This window comes from Ictidomys tridecemlineatus, chromosome 4 (assembly GCF_052094955.1).
Source record: "Ictidomys tridecemlineatus isolate mIctTri1 chromosome 4, mIctTri1.hap1, whole genome shotgun sequence".
Taxonomy (NCBI): domain Eukaryota; kingdom Metazoa; phylum Chordata; class Mammalia; order Rodentia; family Sciuridae; genus Ictidomys; species Ictidomys tridecemlineatus.
The window spans coordinates 46,105,938-46,125,632 of NC_135480.1; the positions used below are offsets into that span (position 1 = coordinate 46,105,938).

At 31.8% G+C, this 19,695-nt stretch overlaps 1 protein-coding gene and 1 pseudogene across 10 annotated transcripts in view; both read left to right on the top strand.

The window, feature by feature from the left end:
* The window catches only part of Sox6 (SRY-box transcription factor 6), a 580,734-nt gene that overhangs the window by 45,348 nt on the left and 515,691 nt on the right, over nt 1-19,695 (top strand). The gene's annotated exons all lie outside the window — the stretch shown is intronic.
* On the top strand, nt 5,263-5,566 carry LOC101972387 (ethylmalonyl-CoA decarboxylase pseudogene; annotated as a pseudogene).

The window sequence follows — 19,695 nt, forward strand, 5'->3', positions numbered from 1 at the left end:
TGATCAGCTAATTAGTGGTAATTTAGATTCAATAAATGTACACACTGAAAGATTTAATAAGTTTTCCTAGCTTTGTCAAGTTTCTAAAGTGTAAATTTAAAAATTCTTCTCCTTTCAGATTGTTGAATTTTTAAATGTTACTGAGATCATAGATTCTATTTGTTTGTTTACTTGTTTATTTATTTTTAGTTGTGAATTTTGCAAATTATTTCACTGGTTAGTAGGTGATTGAGATGGAGATGTTTTCTGTTTTAGATATTTCCCCGTGAAACAGTCAGAAAAGTAGTCCTGTACATCTTTTAAGCAGTCAATGACCTCATCTTTTGCCAAAATCAAATGATATTCAATACTGATACTATGGAGAGAGGATTCAAAATAGATACCTAATTATAATTACTTTCCCCCCCATCATTATATCACTACGTGCAGAACAACTGATTTTAAAGAGATACAACTGCTGAATTTTGGCAGGTTTTTTTCTTCGCTCATCTTTCTCTCCTCCTTCCTATTTTCATCATGTGTAGGATTTATTGAAATAGTTCAGACTGACCTCTTTCTTGAAAGATTTAGTTTTAATTCTAATGGTTTATAGGAACTAGCAGAAACACAAAAGGAAGTGAATGTTTATGATTGCTTCATATTTTCAGAAATCCTTAACATTTATGATACAGTTCAATTGTTAAGAGAATAAGGATAGTTTTAGGTTAATTTGGGGGAAATCATTATAAAGACTTCAACCAAGCACTGATTAGCTTCCGCAGTTACTGCTTTTAAATAAATTTAAATGTGAACAAAATGAAGGCAGGTATTATGTCTTCTTAACTGTTCTTTTTTTTTTATTGGTTGTTCAAAACATTACAAAGCTCTTGACATATCATATTTCATACATTAGATTCAAGTGGGTTATGAACTCCCATACCTGGCACATAGTAGATATTCAACTGTTGTTGAAAGAGAAAAGGAAAATAGAATGGGAAGAAAGGAGAAAATAATCCTAAATTGATTGGATAAAGTTATTCTGTTGTGTTTTTTTGTTTTTTCCTCATGTATGGCTCCCTGCAGACCAATAACTAACAGGAATATGTAATCTTTTTAACCCTGATCATTAACTTTGAGAAACCTGTTACTAAAGGGGTTTAAACACTTTTATTTGCTTTTTTGTTCACAGTGGCCTTACTTTTTCCTTGTAAATCATTTTTGTTGGCTAGTATTGGGATATAGCAATACTAAAGTTGCATATAACATTTTTAAGAGTTAAAGATATTCACTAGTTACTCCACTGACAGAAAATAGTTGTATTTTTCATCTTTTAGATAAGGTTATTGATAAAATGGTGTTAAAATTTAGGACTGATAAAGGACATGAATGAAAAAGTTTGTAAGTCAGCAATGAAACTTGTTTATTCTGTTGTTATGAATTTTTACAAATTTATTGTTAATTTTATCATGATTCTGTTTGAAGTTAGGCATATTGTATTGGTCAGATTTTTGTTGTTACAAAAGACCTGAAATAATCAATTTATGGGAGGAAAGGCTTAGTTTGGCTCAGGGTTTTAGAGATCTGTTGACCCTGTTGCTTTGGGTCTGGCTGGACATCAAGGTAAGGAATACATAGTAGAGCAAAGCTGCTCTCCATGGTGACTGAGAAGCAGAGTGAGAGAGGAAGAAGTGGAGGGTCTCAGTAACCCCTTCAAGGGCACTGCCCCCAGTGATCTAACTTCCTTCCACTAGGCCCCATCTCTCAAAGGGATCTACCACTCCTGATAACACCATAGGCTGGTGACCAAGTCTTGGCATTTGGGGACATTTAAGATCTATTCCAAAACAGATGCTAATCTATATTAAAGGTTCTAGGATCCATGTCTCTTTGAAAACTTCTTCAGTTTTCAAAGGGTGGGTCCTAGATTGTAGTTATTTACAAATTTTAGTTTTGAAATGAAGGTGGGAAGGTGGGTCCTAGATTGTAGTTATTTACAAACTTCAGTTTTGAAATGATACTGTTTCAAGTGTCCTTCTTTCACAGCTAGACTAGTTACTAGAGGGAAAGATAGATAAAGAAAATATTTTTGAGGATGATAAATTCTGGTACTTAAAGTCTAGATTTCAATCTTTTTGTTGATACTGATGTTAATAATTATTATTTTTATTATGAAATTTAATTATTATTATTATATAAATGATCTCTATATTAAATGAAGTTACTTCTCAGATAATTTCATATCTATGAAAGACTTTTATTTCCTTCAGGATAGGTTTTATACAATGCTATTTCAATTTTCCTGAAAATGGGACTGTCACAGACCTGTGATATTTACCAAATCATCCTTAACCTTACTTTTTGAAAACTGTATGAATTATGGAATGGCTAAATCAAGATAATTATCATACACATTATCCTATACACTTATCATTTATTTGTGGTGAGTACACTTTAAAAATCTACCCTTTTATACAATTTTCAAGTATAATGGTACATGTTTTTAATCTTTTGAATAGCATTTCTCCAATGCCTCCATCATTTTAACAGTGACTTTCAAAGAACAAAAATTTTTTAAATTTTGATGATGTCCATTTTTTTTTCTTTTACGGTATATAGTTTTGAGAGATATTTTATCTAATCCAAAGCCAGAGAGTTTTTTATTAGTTTACTTATATATTTATTTTTAAAAAATTTTTATTTGTTTTAATTAGTTATACATAACAGTAGAATGTACTTATATACGTTGATATATTATACATAGATGGGATATAATTTCTCATTTTTCTGAGTATATATATTGTAGAATCACATTGGTCATACAGTCACATACATACATAAAGTAATAATGTCTGTTTCTCTCTACATTTCTTTCTAGAAATTTTACAGTTTTAAAAATTATATTTAACCTATGGTTCATTTTTAGCTCCATTTTTAATGGGTATGATAGTATCAGTAATGGGTTAAAGTCTCCCCCTCCCTTTTTTGTATAATGAACTCTAGTCGTTTACAAATATCTTTTTTTATTATTTTTATTTTTTTAAATTAGTTATACGTGACAGCAAAATGCATTTGAATTCATTGTACATAAATGGATCACAACTTTTCATTTCTCTGGTTGTACAAGATGTAGAGTTGTAGTCACGTACCAAGGGTAATGATGTTCATCTCATTCCACTATCTTTCCTGCCCCCATTCCCACTCCTCTTCCCACCCTCCCCTTTGCCCAATCAAAATCCCTCCATTTTCCCCATGCCCGTCCCCGCCTCCATTATGGATCAGCATCCACTTATCAGAGAGAACATTGGGCCTTTGGTTTTTTGGAATTGGCTTACTTCACTTGGCATGATTTTGTCAACTCCATCCATTTACCTTCAAATTCCATAATTATATTCTCTTTTGAAAACATTAGAAGTTGAGAAAATTTCTATTAGAGTTCCCAGTATGGTGACTGTTTCTAGCATTATTCATACCTTTGTTAGGTACAGATTTTCATTTAGTATTATTTTTCTTCTACAGAAACACTTCCTTTAACATTTCTTGTAGTACATGTCTGCTTCTCAAGAAATTTCTCAAAATTTTTATTTGTTTGAAAAATCTTTATTTTGTCTTCATGTTATAAAGATATTTTTGCCAGGTTTAGGATCTTAAGTTGGTAGTTTTTATTTCTTCAGTATTTTTTTTATTGGTTGTTCACAACATTACAAAGCTCTTGACATATCATATTTCATACATTAGAATCAAGTGGGTTATGAACTCCCATTTTTACCCCAAATACAGATTGCAGAATCACATCGGTTACACATCCACATTTTTACATACTGCCATATTAGTGACTGTTGTATTCTGCTACCTTTCCTATCCTCTACTATCCCCCCTCTCCTCCCCTCCCATCTTCTCTCTCTACCCCATCTACTGTAATTCATTTCCCTCCATGTTTGTTATCCCATTCCCCTCACAACCTCTTATATGTAATTTTGTATAACAATAAGGGTCTCCCTCCATTTCCATGCAATTTCCCTTTTTTTCTCCCTTTCCCTCCCACCTCATGTCTCTGTTTAATGTTAATCTTTTCTTCTTGCTCTTCCTCCCTGCTCTGTTCTTAGTTGCTCTCATTATATCAAAGAAGACATTTGGTATTTGTTTTTTAGGGATTGGCTAGCTTCACTAAGCATAATCTAAAAAATGACAAAATCACGGAATTTGCAGGGAAATGGATGGCACTAGAGCAGATTATTTCTTCAGTATTTTAAAGATGTTTCTTCATTGTCTTTGGGCTTGTATAGCTTCTCATGAAGACTCTGCTATCATCCTCATTTTTGTTGCTCCATGTATACTGTGTCATATGTATTAGCAACTCCTGTGGCTGCTTTTAAGATGTTCTCTTTATAGCTGTTTTTGTAATAATTTGATTATTATTTACCCGTGTCTTCTTTTTTTTTTTTTAAATATGTTTTATCTTTCTTTATTCTGCCTGGACTTTGAGGTTCGTGGTTCTATGAGTTTATTGTTTTATTTGAATTTGGAAAGCTTTGTCTGTATTCTTTGCCTTCTTTCTCATCTTTTTTGAGTCTCATATGTGCATGTTAGACTTGATGCTCTGTTTTATTTTTTCGTAGTGCTTCAGCTATAATCATTTGTATTGCTACATCTTCAAGTTCTACTGTTAATCCAATCTAATGTGTTTCTCATTTTTGAAAATATTTTCTTCCTTTCTAGAAGTTCTGTGTCAATTTACATTTTCCATTTCTTTTCTTAACATATTTATATTTTTCTCTATATTTTTGAACATATGGAACACATTTTAATGGCTGTTTTAACATTCTTATCTGCTAATTTTATTATCTCTCTCATTTCTGGGTCTGTTTCTATTGATTAATCTTTCTCCTGGTCATTGGTCATATTTTCTTGCTTCTATAAGTTTTTTTAAAAAGCTCCAAAAATTATTGTGATAATATTTACATAACACAAATTTACCATTTCAGCAATTTTAAAGTGCATAATTCAGTGGCATTTAGTACATTTGTAATATTTTACAACCATTACCATTATCTAGTTTCAGAACACTTTCTCCACCCCCACAGTAAAACTGTGATAATAAGGTATTCTGCAGAGAGAAAGAAGGTATTGAAGCCTTCACTCTGTCTATAAGGACACAATTGCTGGATCAAATGAAGATTTTGTCACTTTATAATAATTCTCATGGCTTCTGTGAGGAGGAAATGAAATAGACACTTCAGAAGGAAGACAAGGGATTGGCCTTCTTACTATGAACATCTTGGCAAAATGAATGCCTTCTCAGGTGTTGTGATATTTCTATTTTTGGAAATAGTGATTGAATTGGAAAATTGGACAGAAGGGAAAAGCCTCATTTTCTTGTGGCACAAAACATACTTTCTCTTCAGGATCTGATCTAAATGCTATGAAAGCACTAGGAACTCCACTTGGCCTTATCTTTGTTTATGCAAAAACACCTTAATACGCTTGTGATATTTTCTTTAATAAGTGTTATTGCACTGGTTCAAGGTCAGGCATTGGGTGAAGGAGCAGAATTTACATAGGATTTCAGGTTGATTACTCCACAGTGTGAGACCAAATTTGTCCCCCAGGAGATGGGCATAATTTTAAGTTGGGTGGTGCTAAACAGCTAGTTGAAATCATTGGCAGTAGACAAGCTCTTAGTGATAAGTGGAACCCTCAAACTGGATTAGAAAAAAAATTTAAACATATAAGTTGTCAAAGAGATCTTACAGTATTCAGATGAAAATAAATCTCAAGAAGAGGCAAAAGGATGGCTAATGCCATTTGTCACTGGGCTACTGGAAGTCATTAAAGCTGTATAAGAATCTGTTTCTTAAGGCAATGAGCCATATTTAGAGGTGTCATTATAGAACAAAAGAGACCTTTTAGAAACTGTTTAAGATGGAACCACAAATTTAGAGGTTACTGCTAGGAAAGGAAAATTTAATAGTTTAAAAAAATATAAGTAAAGCTCTAGTGATTAATATGTATGAAAGTTATATGTATAAAATTTAATGTATGAAAGTTATATGTATAAAAGTTATAATTCTATGATCAATAGAATTACTTTGAAGTCTGCTACTATCCAGATTTATTTTTAATAATTTTTTGAAATTAACTTTTTTCTTTAAAAAATTTTTATAAATGAACAAAATATCTTTATTTTGTTTATTTATTTTTATTTGGTGCTTAGTATCAAACCCAGTGCCTCACATATGCAAAACAAGTGCTCTGATACTAAGCCACAACCCCAGCATCCCCCACCCGCTTTTAAACCAACATTTGGCTAACATTGCAACACTTTTTTGCTTGAAAGTTATTTCTATCAATTCCTTCACCTGTATAATGTTCTTGGCCTATAACCAAAAATCATTTTTTGTTTTATTTTTGGTAGTGCTGAGGATGAAACTCAGGGCCTTGTGTCTGCCTCTGGAGTATATCCCTACCCCTAGAAATCAGTTTTTAAAAGGAAAAGCTTCTATGCAAACCTATTCCAGGAGTTGTTTTTTACATAATTTTGTTCTGTCTTACCTAGGAATAATTTATAAAAATGGCTCAATGAATCTTGCAGTTAAAGATACAAGTGGGGAGGGATCATAGGACAAGAAAATAAGGAAAAGTGTGTATGGTCAATCACTTTCTTTTGTTCCAAGTAGCTGGAGTAAAAGTCATGGAAAATAGCCCTTCATTTAAAAAAGAATGCATCCCACTACCCACTACAAATTGGAACCTTATTTATTTTATCTGTTTAATTATTAGTTTTCTATTTTAAATTATCTACTAAATAGTGTGAACCATGAAGTAGGAGCATCAACTTACCCTTCAAATTGCCCATTTATTTGTTTTCTCAGGATTTTCTAAGCTAATAATACATAGTACTGTTGATAGTTTTAAAATTGAAACTCTCAAAGATTTATGAAATATCCTGAAACACAAATTTTCATTTTACATTAGATTTCTATTTTTTCACTGAAACACAGCAACTTTTCTTTTATAACTAGATATCTATATAGTAAAATTCAGAACTCAAAGTTTCATGATCATCCCAATAATTCACTTCTTTAAAAATTAAAAAGTAATTAAGTCTCAATCTAACCTATCACAAGAGGTAAAAGATAATTTCAAAGTACTGGCAGCTTTTAATTGTTGTTTTTATTTGCTATTATAACATTCAATTCACATTTGATAATTATATTAAAAATAACTTGTATCTACTTTCAACATGATTCTGTTGTTTTAAGAAAATATAGTAAGAAAGTATCACATTATCTTTTTTCAAAGGTGAATTTTGGATAACCAGGTTAACTCAATATTTTTTACTTTGCCATATATAAAAACTGCCCAATAAAAATGGATTTTCTTATTAATAAAACAAAAAAACTCTACTTTTAGAGCAGTCACTCTTCATTTTTCCCTCCTTTCAGCCCCTGGCAATAACGAATCTTTCTCTCTTTACAAATTTGCTTATTTTGCCTATTTCATATTAATGTAATGTTTTTTTAGGCTCATCCTTATTGTTGCATGTATCAGCACTTTATTCTTATGGATGAATAATATTCCATTGTATACCTCAATTTTGTTTATCCAGTGGTCTGTTGTTGGAAATGGATTGTTTCCACCTTTTGGTTACTGTGAATAGTGCTGTTATGAACATTTATATACCTTTTTGTTTGAACACCTGCTTTGATTCTTGGGAATATACCTAGAAATAGAATTACTGGGTCACCTGAAAATTTCATGTTTAACTTTTTAAGGAAGTTTCATATTGTTTTCCACAGATGCATCTTTTACATTTCCATCAGAAATGCATGAGGGTTCCAATTTCTATCTCAAGGAATATTGTGGTTTTGACTTGGATATTCCTAATAAATAATGATGTTGAACATCTTTTCATGTGCTTCTAAGTCATTTGTAAATTTTCTTTGGGAAATGACTAAGTCTTTTGCCCACTACAATTTTTTTTCGCATTTTCATTATTGAGTTGTAGGAATTTTGTGTGTGTGTGTGTGTGTGTGTATCATCTTTTGATGCAAAAAAGTTTTAAATTTTGAAGAAGCTTAGTGTGTTACTTTTTCTTTTGTTCCTTATGCTTTTGGTGTTATATCGAAGAAACCATTGCCAAATCAAAGGCCACTAAGATTTACCTATATACTTTTTTCCCTATGAGCTTTAATTTTTACATTTAGGATTTTGATATATTTTGAGTTTTTTTGTATAAGGTATAAAGTCAGGATATTTTGCATGTGGACATCCAGTTTTCTTTTGTTGAAAAGATTGTTCTTTCCTCATTGAATGGGACCTTTGTTCACAATCATTTTACTATAGTATGTATGCATTGGTTTATTTCTAGACTGTTTCATTGATCTATATGTCAGTCCTACATTTTTTTGATTATGTAACTTTGTGGCAAATTTTGAGATTAGAAAGTGTCAAATTACAGTTTAGGTCTTCTTTAGGATTGTTTTGGGTTTTCAGGGCTATTTACAATTTTCTATGAATTTTACAATCAGCTTTTCCATTTCTTTCAAAAAGGCCAGTGGGTTTAAAAAATTATTTTTTTAACTCATACATGAAAACAAAAGTTGTACATATCAGTAGAATACCATGTAATGTTTCAATACATTTGTTCATCTCATAATATTCAAATCAGGTTAAACACACTTACCTCCTTAAACAAGTCATTTCTTCATGGCAAAAATTTTCAAAATCCCTTCTTTTAGCATTTTATACAGTACATTGCTATTATTTATATTTACCCCACCACCACCATTGGGATTTGGTACGAATTACATTGAATTCGTTCTTTTGTTTTGTTTTTGTGGTACTGGAGATTGAACCCAGGTCCTCATGCATGTGAGGCAAGCACTATACCACTGAAACTGCATCTCCAACAATTCAGTGTAGATCTATTTGGGATATATTGCCTTCCTAACAATATTAAACCCTCTATTTGAGAGCACAAGTGCCTTTCCATTTATGGTCCTCTTAAATTTCGGCATTATTTTGTAAAGCTTATAACTTTTGATTGGATAGTAGACATTGTGAATTTTATGAAATTGGATGTTAGATTTTGTTTTATTCCTGTGAATATCATTGTGATGTATCTGGCATAGTTTTAAGTTACTTGAAATCAGTTAGCAAGACTTCCTTTTAAGTTTTGTTAGTGAGGCAAACATACTAGGAAAAAATTAGGCCCACTACTTGGTGAAACTTTTCTCATGGCTCTCCTTCGTATTTTGAGCTCTTTTCAGTGTGACTGATAGGATCATGAAGTTTTTAGCTGTGTGTCATACATTTTTCAATCTATTACTTTCCAATTTTTTTTCCTCCAGATAAGGGTAATTTTTTTTAGCCTATGTACGGATATCAGTTCAGCCAAAGACTGAACAGGACCACTTCCATGGATCAATGAGTTGCTTTCCCTGTGCAACTCTCCTATTTTTAGTTTTTTTCCCCAATTAATTCAGCCTTCTTGGTCACTTTAATTTTCAATGTCTGCTTTTTCAAGTCAACTAGACTTGTAGGCTCTGTTGGGAACTCTGCCTGTCTGTATAGTGGCCTGAAGACTCCAGGAGCAGCTATAGGCTCACGTCACTTATTTCACTTTTCTCAGGAATCACAATCCTACACTGCCTATTACTCAATTTCTAAACAATAGTTTAGAAACAATAGTTTTTAGTCATTTAAGGTATGAAAGCAATTTCAGTTCTTATTACTTCATTGTGATCAGAAGTAGAAGTTGTGAATCATCATATCAAACAAAAGTCAAATTGATCTTTCATTAATATAAAATGAAGAGCACATCTTAATTCTTTTGTGTAGTGTCTGGCTGCATTTAGGTTTGTCTTCCTTTAATAGATTTGTTTTAGAAGTTGTGCACATCCTTAATGCTAGTTATTTATTAATGATAATGTTACATGTTGTTTTACTTTTTATTTTTTTTTAATTTTTATTATTGGTTGTTCAAAATATTACATAGTACTTGACATATATTTCATACATTTGATTCAAGTGGGTTATGAACTCCCATTTTTACCCCGTATACAGATTGCAGAATCATATCGGTTACACATCCACTAGAGAGAGAAGATGGGAGGGGAGGGGAGGGGAGGGGGGATAGCAGAGGATAGGAAAGGCAACAGAATACATCAGACACTAGTATGGCAATACATGTTGTTTTAAAGTAAATATGAGCTCAATTCCACAGTAAATATCCATAATACTAATTTTTTTTACAAAGAGTAATTCAACATTAAAAATATATCATTTTAGTGGAATAGATGATAGGTATTTCTGACATACGTAATGGGAAATATGAACTTAAAGTCTTCATATTCCAATTTCTTTATTTCTAGAGTAAAGAAAATAAGTTGTATTATGTGCAGTGTGTGTGTGTGTGTGTGTGTGTGTGTGTGTGTGTGTGTACAGTGTTATTTAGAATAGAGCCAGACATATACTAAGTATTATATGGTAACCATTATTATTATTATTACCTTAATAATTTTTCTTATATGAGGAAGTGTGGAGGGGATTAGATCCTGAGATTTAGGGCATTAAAATTTATCTAATTTAATATAAAAATATGTTTGAATGTAATAATTTTGGAATATCTTTGGTGTTAAGACTGGACCTTGAGTTTGAGCTATGAGTACTGAGATCAACAAATAATTCTGGTCCTGTAAAACTTATATATTAAGCTAGCAAACTTTTCCCTTTTAGATCTGCGATGTCATTGTTGAGACCATCAGTACTGAGAACTGAAAAGAAATTAAGCTGATATGTTTACTGGTTTAGAAATAAAAGGCTCTACATCATTCACATTCCCATTTTAATCAGAGACTCAGATAGTTGACGTGTTAAACTCTGAAAGTTATATTCTAGTTGAACTTTGAACAATAACATGGTAGTATATGTTGTTGTACACATGAATGTATTCCTAAAAGTGACATAGTCTTTTCTATTTTGGTCATTTAAATTCACTTTTAAGGTTAGTATGGAGGAACAGCCTACTAAAAAGAAATGGCTTTTGAGATAAAGTTTCTTAATGATGTAGATTGTCTGGCATGTTAGTGGTTGCTCAGTTAATTTCTATCTAATTAATTTAAAAAATTTGTTCTCATGGCAGAGTATGTGGGTTTGTGTATATGTGTGTTTTGAATACTGTTCTTTTTAAAAATATTTATTTTTTAGTTATAGGTGGACACAATATCTTTATTTTGTTTTTATGTAGGGCTGAGGATCGAACCTGGTGCCTCATGCATGGTAGACGAGCGCTCTACCTCTGAGCCACAACCCCAGCCCCTGTACTGTTCTTGATTTGGAATAAAATGCTACATTTTTTTCAAAAGTGGAGTTAGTAGATTAACTATGAGTAATATAAATATTAGCCATCATTTGCCAATTCTGGTCCCCAAGGCTGCAAAAGGAAACAGTCCACTACATTAATTAATTACAGACTTCAAAATAAAATGTTTGTTGAACGAACTTTCAAATTCTAATGGTACAAAGGATTGGGGTGCATAAGAAATGTTTTCCTTCATGCTGTGTTATAATTGAATAATATTTATGCTCAACAGAATTTAAATGGAACTGTATAACTAATTTTGAAGTCATCTTGATTTGCTGTTTCATTAATAATTGGAGTTATTAAAATACTTAGTATCATTATTGAATAAAGTGCTCAAAATTTCTTGCTAAACTCTGTAGAATAGATTTGTTTTGGGAGGTTTTTATGAATCAACAGTTTAACTTTAGTTTTAATAACTGTCATAGAAATTGTTTATGAAGTCATGATTTATATCATTATTTTTATAACTAACACCCCAGACTAATCATGCTTCCATAGCCAACAGTAGATTTTCGAAATGTATATTCTACTGTGTGAAGTTATTACGTATGAATGGAGAGAGATGTTATTTCAATGATATGTTTTTATTACTAGCTTCTGTTTTATTAAGGATAATGAAAACCTTGTGTCTGGGCCTGTGAACAAAACTAATGTGACCTTTGATGTGACCCACCTGTTAGGTTTTCACAATCCATAATAGTCTCCTCATGTGAGGGTTATCTGGAGAGAAGAAATGTGCTGCCTAGATAGAAAATAACATTTGCAAATTTAAGTTTCAGAAATTGAAATATGCTTGGATTAGTTCCTAGACAAAAGTAATAAAAACAATTTATCTAACCAAATATTTTGAGAAAAGAAGATATTAACATATGACTGATTCGTAATACCTTCTTTAGGGAAAATTGTTGCTTAGTTATATATTTGTCTACTAGGCTCCTGCTTGATAAAATAAGTAACTTCCTAAATCAAATTTTGGCAATTTTTACAACTAGATAGATGTGATAACCAATGCCTGGATTAGGAATTTCCGATTGTTACACTTATAGGAAATTAAACTTTTTTTTTAATCAGTTAAGACCAAATATTTAAAACATCAATCATGCTTCAAAAAAGAAACAAAGAAGGATGCAGCACTCATGTTTGATTCTTGAGTCATTGATATAAATAATAGCTTTCCTTGTTAGACCATGTCTGGCCTTGATTTACCTGAAGAGTAGTCTGTCAGCTAAAGAATTATATCAATTTTGCAGATCAATTTAGAGATACCATCATCTGGTAGACATTTTCAATAGTTTGCAAAATGTTTTTATTTTTAATTTTTTTTAGCATATCCAATCTTAGAATGATCCTAATGGTGATATTGTCAGTGAGTCAACATCAGTGTTTTGAAACTAAAATGTGAATGTATTTCTACTTCCCTTCAATATTCAGGTAAAATTTTATCATTATGAAATCACATTATGAATTGTGCCTAGGTTAAAGATTATCCCTAAGTAGTCTTATTCAGCTTAATACTTTTGCATAAACTTTTCTCTCTTTAGCAATTACATGGTCATTAGTATCATGTCCATAGCTTTGTTGATTAAGATTTCATTGATAGGATAAAAGGGGGGTGGTGTCAAAGCTCCAGATGTTATCAATGAAGTTTGGTTATAATTTAGCTTTTAAAACTATTGCTGTCAACACCAGTAGAGTCCTTCCTCAGAATTGAAGAGATGTCTGGGTCAAAAGAATGGTTTGCTCTTGGAGTCTCCATATAAAACTTAGTACATATTTTCTTTAGAAACTTGAGTGTGATAACCCAGTGCTCAGTTATGCTATGAGTAGACTGACATAGAATTCTAACTACTATTGGTATCAGTGTTTCTGTGGAAAGATGCATTCTAAATACTAAAGTAAACTTTTGGAATAAGTCTATTTGTGTCTTGGGCACTTCTAATATTCTCAAGGTTATGGAATTGTATTATTCTAAGTTGGAGTGACCCTCAAAGTCATCTATTTCTTTTAAAATTTTTAAATTTGTTCTTTTTAGATATACATGACAATAGAATGTATTTTGACATATTATGTATACATGGAGTATAACTTCCCATTTTTGTGGTTGTACATGATATAGTTACCCTGGCCATGTATACATATATGAACATAGGAAAGTTATGTCCAATTCATTCTACTATCTTTCCCATTCCCATTCCTGCTCCCTTCCCCTGACTTCCCCTGTCCAGTCTGGTGAACCTCCACTCTTCCCACACCTTTTGTGAGTCAACATATGCATATCAGAGAGAACATTTAGTTTTGGTTTTTTTGAGATTGGCTTATTTCACTTAGCATGATACTCTCCAGTTCGATTGATTTACTGATAAACCATAATTTCATTCTTTTATGGCTGAGTAATATTCCATTGTGTATATGTACCACCTTTTCTTTATCCATTCATCTGTTGAAGGACACCTAGGTTGGTTCCATGCATTAGCTATTGTGAATTGAGCTGCTATAAACATTAATGTGGCTTCTGCATCTCTAAAATATGCTGATTTTAAGTCCTTTGGGTATATGCTGACGAGTGGGATGACTAGATAAAATGGTGATTCCATTCCAAGTTTTCTGAGGAATTTCCACTTTCCAGAGTGGTTGCACCAATTTGCAGTCCTATCAACAATGTATAGTGTACCTTTTTCTCCACATCCTCACCAACATTTATTCTTACTTGGATTCTTTTCTTGTGGGGAGGTACTGAGGATTGAACTCAGGGGCACTCAGCCATGGAGCCACATCCTCAACCCTATTTTGTATTTTATTTAGAGACACCATATCACTGAATTGCTTAGCACCTCAGTTTGCTGAGGCTGACTTTGAACTTTCCATCCTCCTGCCTTAGCCTCCCAAGCCGCTGGGATTACAGACATGTGCCTGGCTTGTTACTTGTATTCTTGATAATTTCCATTCTGTCTGGAGTGAGATGAAATATCAGTGTAGTTTTGATTTGAATTTCTACAATTGCTAGTGATGTTGAACATTTTTTCATATATTTATTGACCAGTTGTATTTCTTCTTCTGTGTTTATTCAGTTCCTTTGCCCACTTATTGATTGGGTTATTTGGTTTTGGAGTTTTCTGAGTTCTTTATATATACTAGAAATTAATGCTCTGAGGTGAAGGTAGCAAAAATTCTCTTCCATTCTGTAGGCTCTCTGTTCATATTCTTGATTTTTTCCTTTACTGTGAAGAAGATTTTTAGTTTGATACCATTCCACTTATTGATTCTTGATTTTACTTGTTGTGTTTTAGGAGTCTTGTTGTTGGTTCCTTAGACAACATGATGGAGAGTTGGGCTTACTTTTTCTTCTAGTAGGCATGTCGGTGAAAGACTTCTACAATGAAAATGATAGAATACTCTAAAGAAAAAAATTGAAGAAAACCTTAAAAGATGGAAAGATCTCCCATGTTCTTGGATAAGCAGAATTAATATTGTCAAAATGGCAATACTACCAAAAGCACTATACAGATTTAATGCAATTTCTATTAAGATTTTGATGACGTTCTTCATAGAAACAGAAAAAGCAGTCATGGAATTCATTTGGAAAAAATAAGAGGCTCAGCATAGCCAAAGCAATAAAGAAAAGTAAGAAAAGTAAAGCAGGAAGCATCACCATACTAGACCTTAAATTATACTACAGAGTAATAGTAACAAAAACAGCATTATATTAGCACCAAAACAGACATGAAGACCAATGGTACAGGATAGAAGACACAAAGACAAATACATATAAATACAGTAATAATATACTAGAAGGCATCATAAACACACATTAGCCTCTTCAACAAATGGTGCTGGGAAAACTGTAAATCTATATGTAACAAAATGAAATTAGACCCCTATCTCTCATCCTGCACAGAACTCAACTTAAAGTGGATAAAGGATGTAGGCATTGACCAAAGTTATCTATTTCAAATTTATTGTATATACAGGATAGAATTCTAGGAGAACATTAATCCAATTTTGTTGGAAAAATATGATTCCATGGGAATGGGTTTTTAAAACATTTTAAAGATCAGCGTGATTTGCAGCTTTATTTCTTTTAGGTTCCAAGACTCTTGGTTTTTAAAATTTTCATAGTTATGTGATGTGCAGGCCTAAGAATCAATCATTTGAGAATTTTCTGTTATCACTAACCATTAATATATTATCTGTAGATTAAAAGATGAATGATTTTATATTTTGTTAGACTTACTGCTTCTGCCATGCTGTTTTATTAACTATCTAATATAGTATTAAAAATATCTTGGGCTCGGGCTGTAGCTCAGTGGCAGAGCACTTGCTTAGCATCTATGAGGCACTGGGTTTGATCTTTAGCACCACATAAGAATAAACAAATAAAATAAAACATGCCATCCATCAATTACAAAAAATGAAAAATAAAAAAACTTCTTATAGTGGCAAATCATTGCTTTAAATTTCCAGTTATTGATCCTGAATTGATGAACTTTTTAAGCTCTCAATTTTATGTTTCTCTCAACATTTATGTGCTTTTGATCCATAGGTTGGTAGGTTATGTTAAGGTAGACAAGATAAAAATTCTTAGGGATATCTTTGGAACTATGCATTGTGTTTGTGTGTGATTTTTTTTCCCTCCACTTAATATTCAGTTGGATGTAATATCATTGTTTGTGAGAAAAGCATGTTTATTTTAAAAAAATGACATATGAACAAATTTATTGTTATCACATGACATAATGTAATTATTCCAGTGTTTTAGTATTGAGAATTTTCTTGTTATCCCTTCTCCTGCTAAAACATGTACTCTAGTAATACAAAATGAAAAGTTATAGATATCATTCTTATACTGAAGACAATTTCACATTTTAGGTGAGGGTATAATACTATCATTAAAACTTTTCTCACTTTAAGCATCTTTATTTTGGAGTGAAAAATGTATCAACTATGTGTTGTTGATGAAAAGGAGAAGTTAATACGTGACTCTCATCTTTGACCTCTTCAAATTTTAGAATATGATGCAAGAGGCAAGATTGTGTAAGTTTTAATAGAATTTTCTATTAGTTCTCTGTCTTACCCAGTTTTTAGAAAATAAGTTTTTCAGTTACCATAGTATACAACAGATATACAACATATAATGTGTGTGTGTATGTATATATATATATATACATACACACACACACACACAACATGATATACAACAGATATCAAAGATGGGTAAATAAGAAAGAAAATGGCAAAAAAATTTACTTTCTAAAGTGGGCATTATTCCTAGTTTTCTTCCCATTTTAAACAAAGACAACAAAGCTTAACTCATATTTATTATATAGATCAGGTAGAATTACTTTAGAGTTTCAGCTATGTATGTGACAAAACAAAAACAAAACAAACAAATAAACAACAACAACAACAACAAAAACCCCCAAAGAAATACTGGATATCATGAGGGGAAAAAAATTAGAAAAAAAAGAAATAAAATTAGAATCTTATACTTAAGCAAAACAATATAGTAGCTAAACTGTAAAACCATGTTTTGTTATTGCGTCTCTACAAAGAAATAGAATCAAAGGAAATCTAGAAAAATCATTAGAGAACATGAATGAATTCATATTAATATTGGCTAAAAATGTTGTAAAACTTCAAGGCTGAAAGTAGGTATGATTGAAGTGTAGGTCCTTATGAAAGGTATACTTATTGGAAAGATGGATTTAGTTATCATATGTTACAACCCCAGTCGCTCTTGGTTTATGTAGAAGCTTTTCAGCACAGCTTAAAGTGTGGATTTTTAATTCAGAAGACCTGGATTTATATCTAGATTCCAACATTTAATAGCTGTATGACCTTAAGCCTCAAATTTTCTCACTTTAAAAATAGGAATTCAATCTTTAACTGGTGAGGTCAATACGTATATCAAATAAAGTTTAATTAGTTATGATATGAATGAAAATACATAGAACTCAATAAATTTAGATTGGATTAGAATATATTCCCATCTTTTTTCTTTAAATAATATTCCTTTTAAAAATTATATATCTATGTGTATATATATATATATATATATTTATTTATTTATTTATTATAGGTCCATTACTGATTCCGTTCTTACTGCTTATTTTCAAATGAAGTGGGGACTTTTTATAGTGGATAATTATTTGTTAAAAAAATCATACTAGGAGGAATAGTGTAGAGGGAGCTGGGATGGGGGACTTTTAGCAGCTTTCTCCACTTAATCTTGGCAACTTTAATTGGTATTTGTAGTGTTGTAGAATCTCACCACCCCCGTTGCATTCTTTGCCTATGTCTCCCTTAGTTTTTGGCATCAGGAAAGAAGGGAGACCCTCATTGCTATACAAAACTACATATAAGAGGTTGTGAGGGGAATGGGAAAATAAACAAGGAGAGTAATGAATTACAGTAGATGGGGTAGAGAGAGAAGAAGGGAGGGGAGGGGAGGGGGGATAGTAGGGGATAGGAAAGGTAGCAGAATACAACAATTACTAATTGGGCATTATGTAAAATTGTGGATGTATAACCGACGTGATTCTGCAATCTGCATTTGGGGTAAAATTGGGAGTTCATAACCCACTTCAATCTAATGTATGAAATATGATATGTCGAGAGCTTTGTAATGTTGTGAACAACCAATAAAAAAAATAAAAATTAAAAAAAATAAATAAAAAAAACATTCATAGTAAACATGAAGTAAAACTACAAAGAAGTATAGTTTTATGATGAAATGTAAGCATAGTTTGTCTGAAAAATATTAAGTGCCTTCCTGTGAAATGTCTATTTTAAATGTGATTTTCTTGTTGTTTAATTTTAAGACAATATTTAAAAACAAAATTTGTTGTTAAATTATTATGCTACTTTTTCCCTCTGTTTAACCACACTGATGAGTTTGTACTCACTGTTTAAAATATTATGATGATACCCCCTAACCTATGTCACTGAGTAAATTATGCTCACAAAATAAAAATCTACTGAGATCAAAAAAAAAAAAAAAAGAAGTTTGGTATGGCTAACAAAGAAGCACCTTAAGTCAGGCTATCTGTCTTGTGATCTGGTCATCTCTGCTTCATTTCCTTCATCTTAGGCAATGTCTTAAAAGATTAGATTATAGACAAGATACATGTTTCTTCTTTATTGAGCTCACTTTACCTGCAGTTTTCCTGTGTGGAACTGGGATGTTTCTTCACAGGAATATTCCATACTACTTTGTTGTTTCTAATAGCCCTAAATCATATCACTTTAATTAAAGGATCATTTGAAGATCATTTGATATCCTTTTAAATTGTGGTACTTATTTTTGCAGAAATTTATTCTTGCTTGAAGTTTTTTTTTTTTTTTTTTTTTTTTTTTTTGTGATAGGGTCTGAACCCAGAGGCACTTAACACTGAGCCACATCCCCAGTCCTTTGTTAAAAATTTGAGACATGGCCTTGCTAAATTGCTGAGGTTGACTTTGAACTTGCTATCTGCCTGCCTCAGCCTCTTGAACTGCTCTTATTTGAAGTTTCAGGAGGTTACTGTCAATTTGTATCAATTCTCCCTTCTTCTTTTATGTCAGTGTATTTAGTACATATTCTCCATTTTGTGCTTTGAGCTTGTATTTTATTGCTTTATTGAGGGTTCTTTCTACCTCTCATTTTCATTCTTCTTGGTTATTTTCAAGGGAGAAATGTTAGAAAAGAAAAATTGCTTTTATTTCATCTGTTACCTTTCCATCAGCACAACAAAATACCTGATATAATTAATTTATAAAGGGAAAAGATTTACTTTGTCTCACAGTTTTGGAGATTTTGGACAATGATCAATTAATCCCAATGCTTTGGACCCATAGTAGTAACACATCATGGCGGGAGCATGTGGTGGAGCAAAACTATCACCTCATCAAACCAGGAAGCAAAAGAGAAAAATGTAGGTGCTGGGGTTCCACAATTTGGGACTCATACCTAATGACTTAAAGGTTTCCCACATTGCCCCTCTTCCTAAAGCTCTTGCAGCTCCTTCCAATTGCCACTGCCCTTGGGATAAGTTTTTAACTTATGGATCTTTGGGGAACATTGAATAGCCAAGCTATAGTACCATCTGTAGCCAGAATTCTGAAATGTCATTTAAAAAATATTTATAAATATATTCTCCAGCTTTTTCAAATCAAACATTTCCTAAAATTTAAAATTCATTGACTATCAATGTGTTATACCTTATTCAATGAACTTTATATAACTATGGTTTCTTTTGATACTAAAAAATCCAATATTATTTAAAGATCAGATGTCTGAGATTTAGGGAAGTTAGCACACAGTAATAGAGCCAGAATGGAGAACCATATCTTCTGACTCCAAATTTATAGTTTTT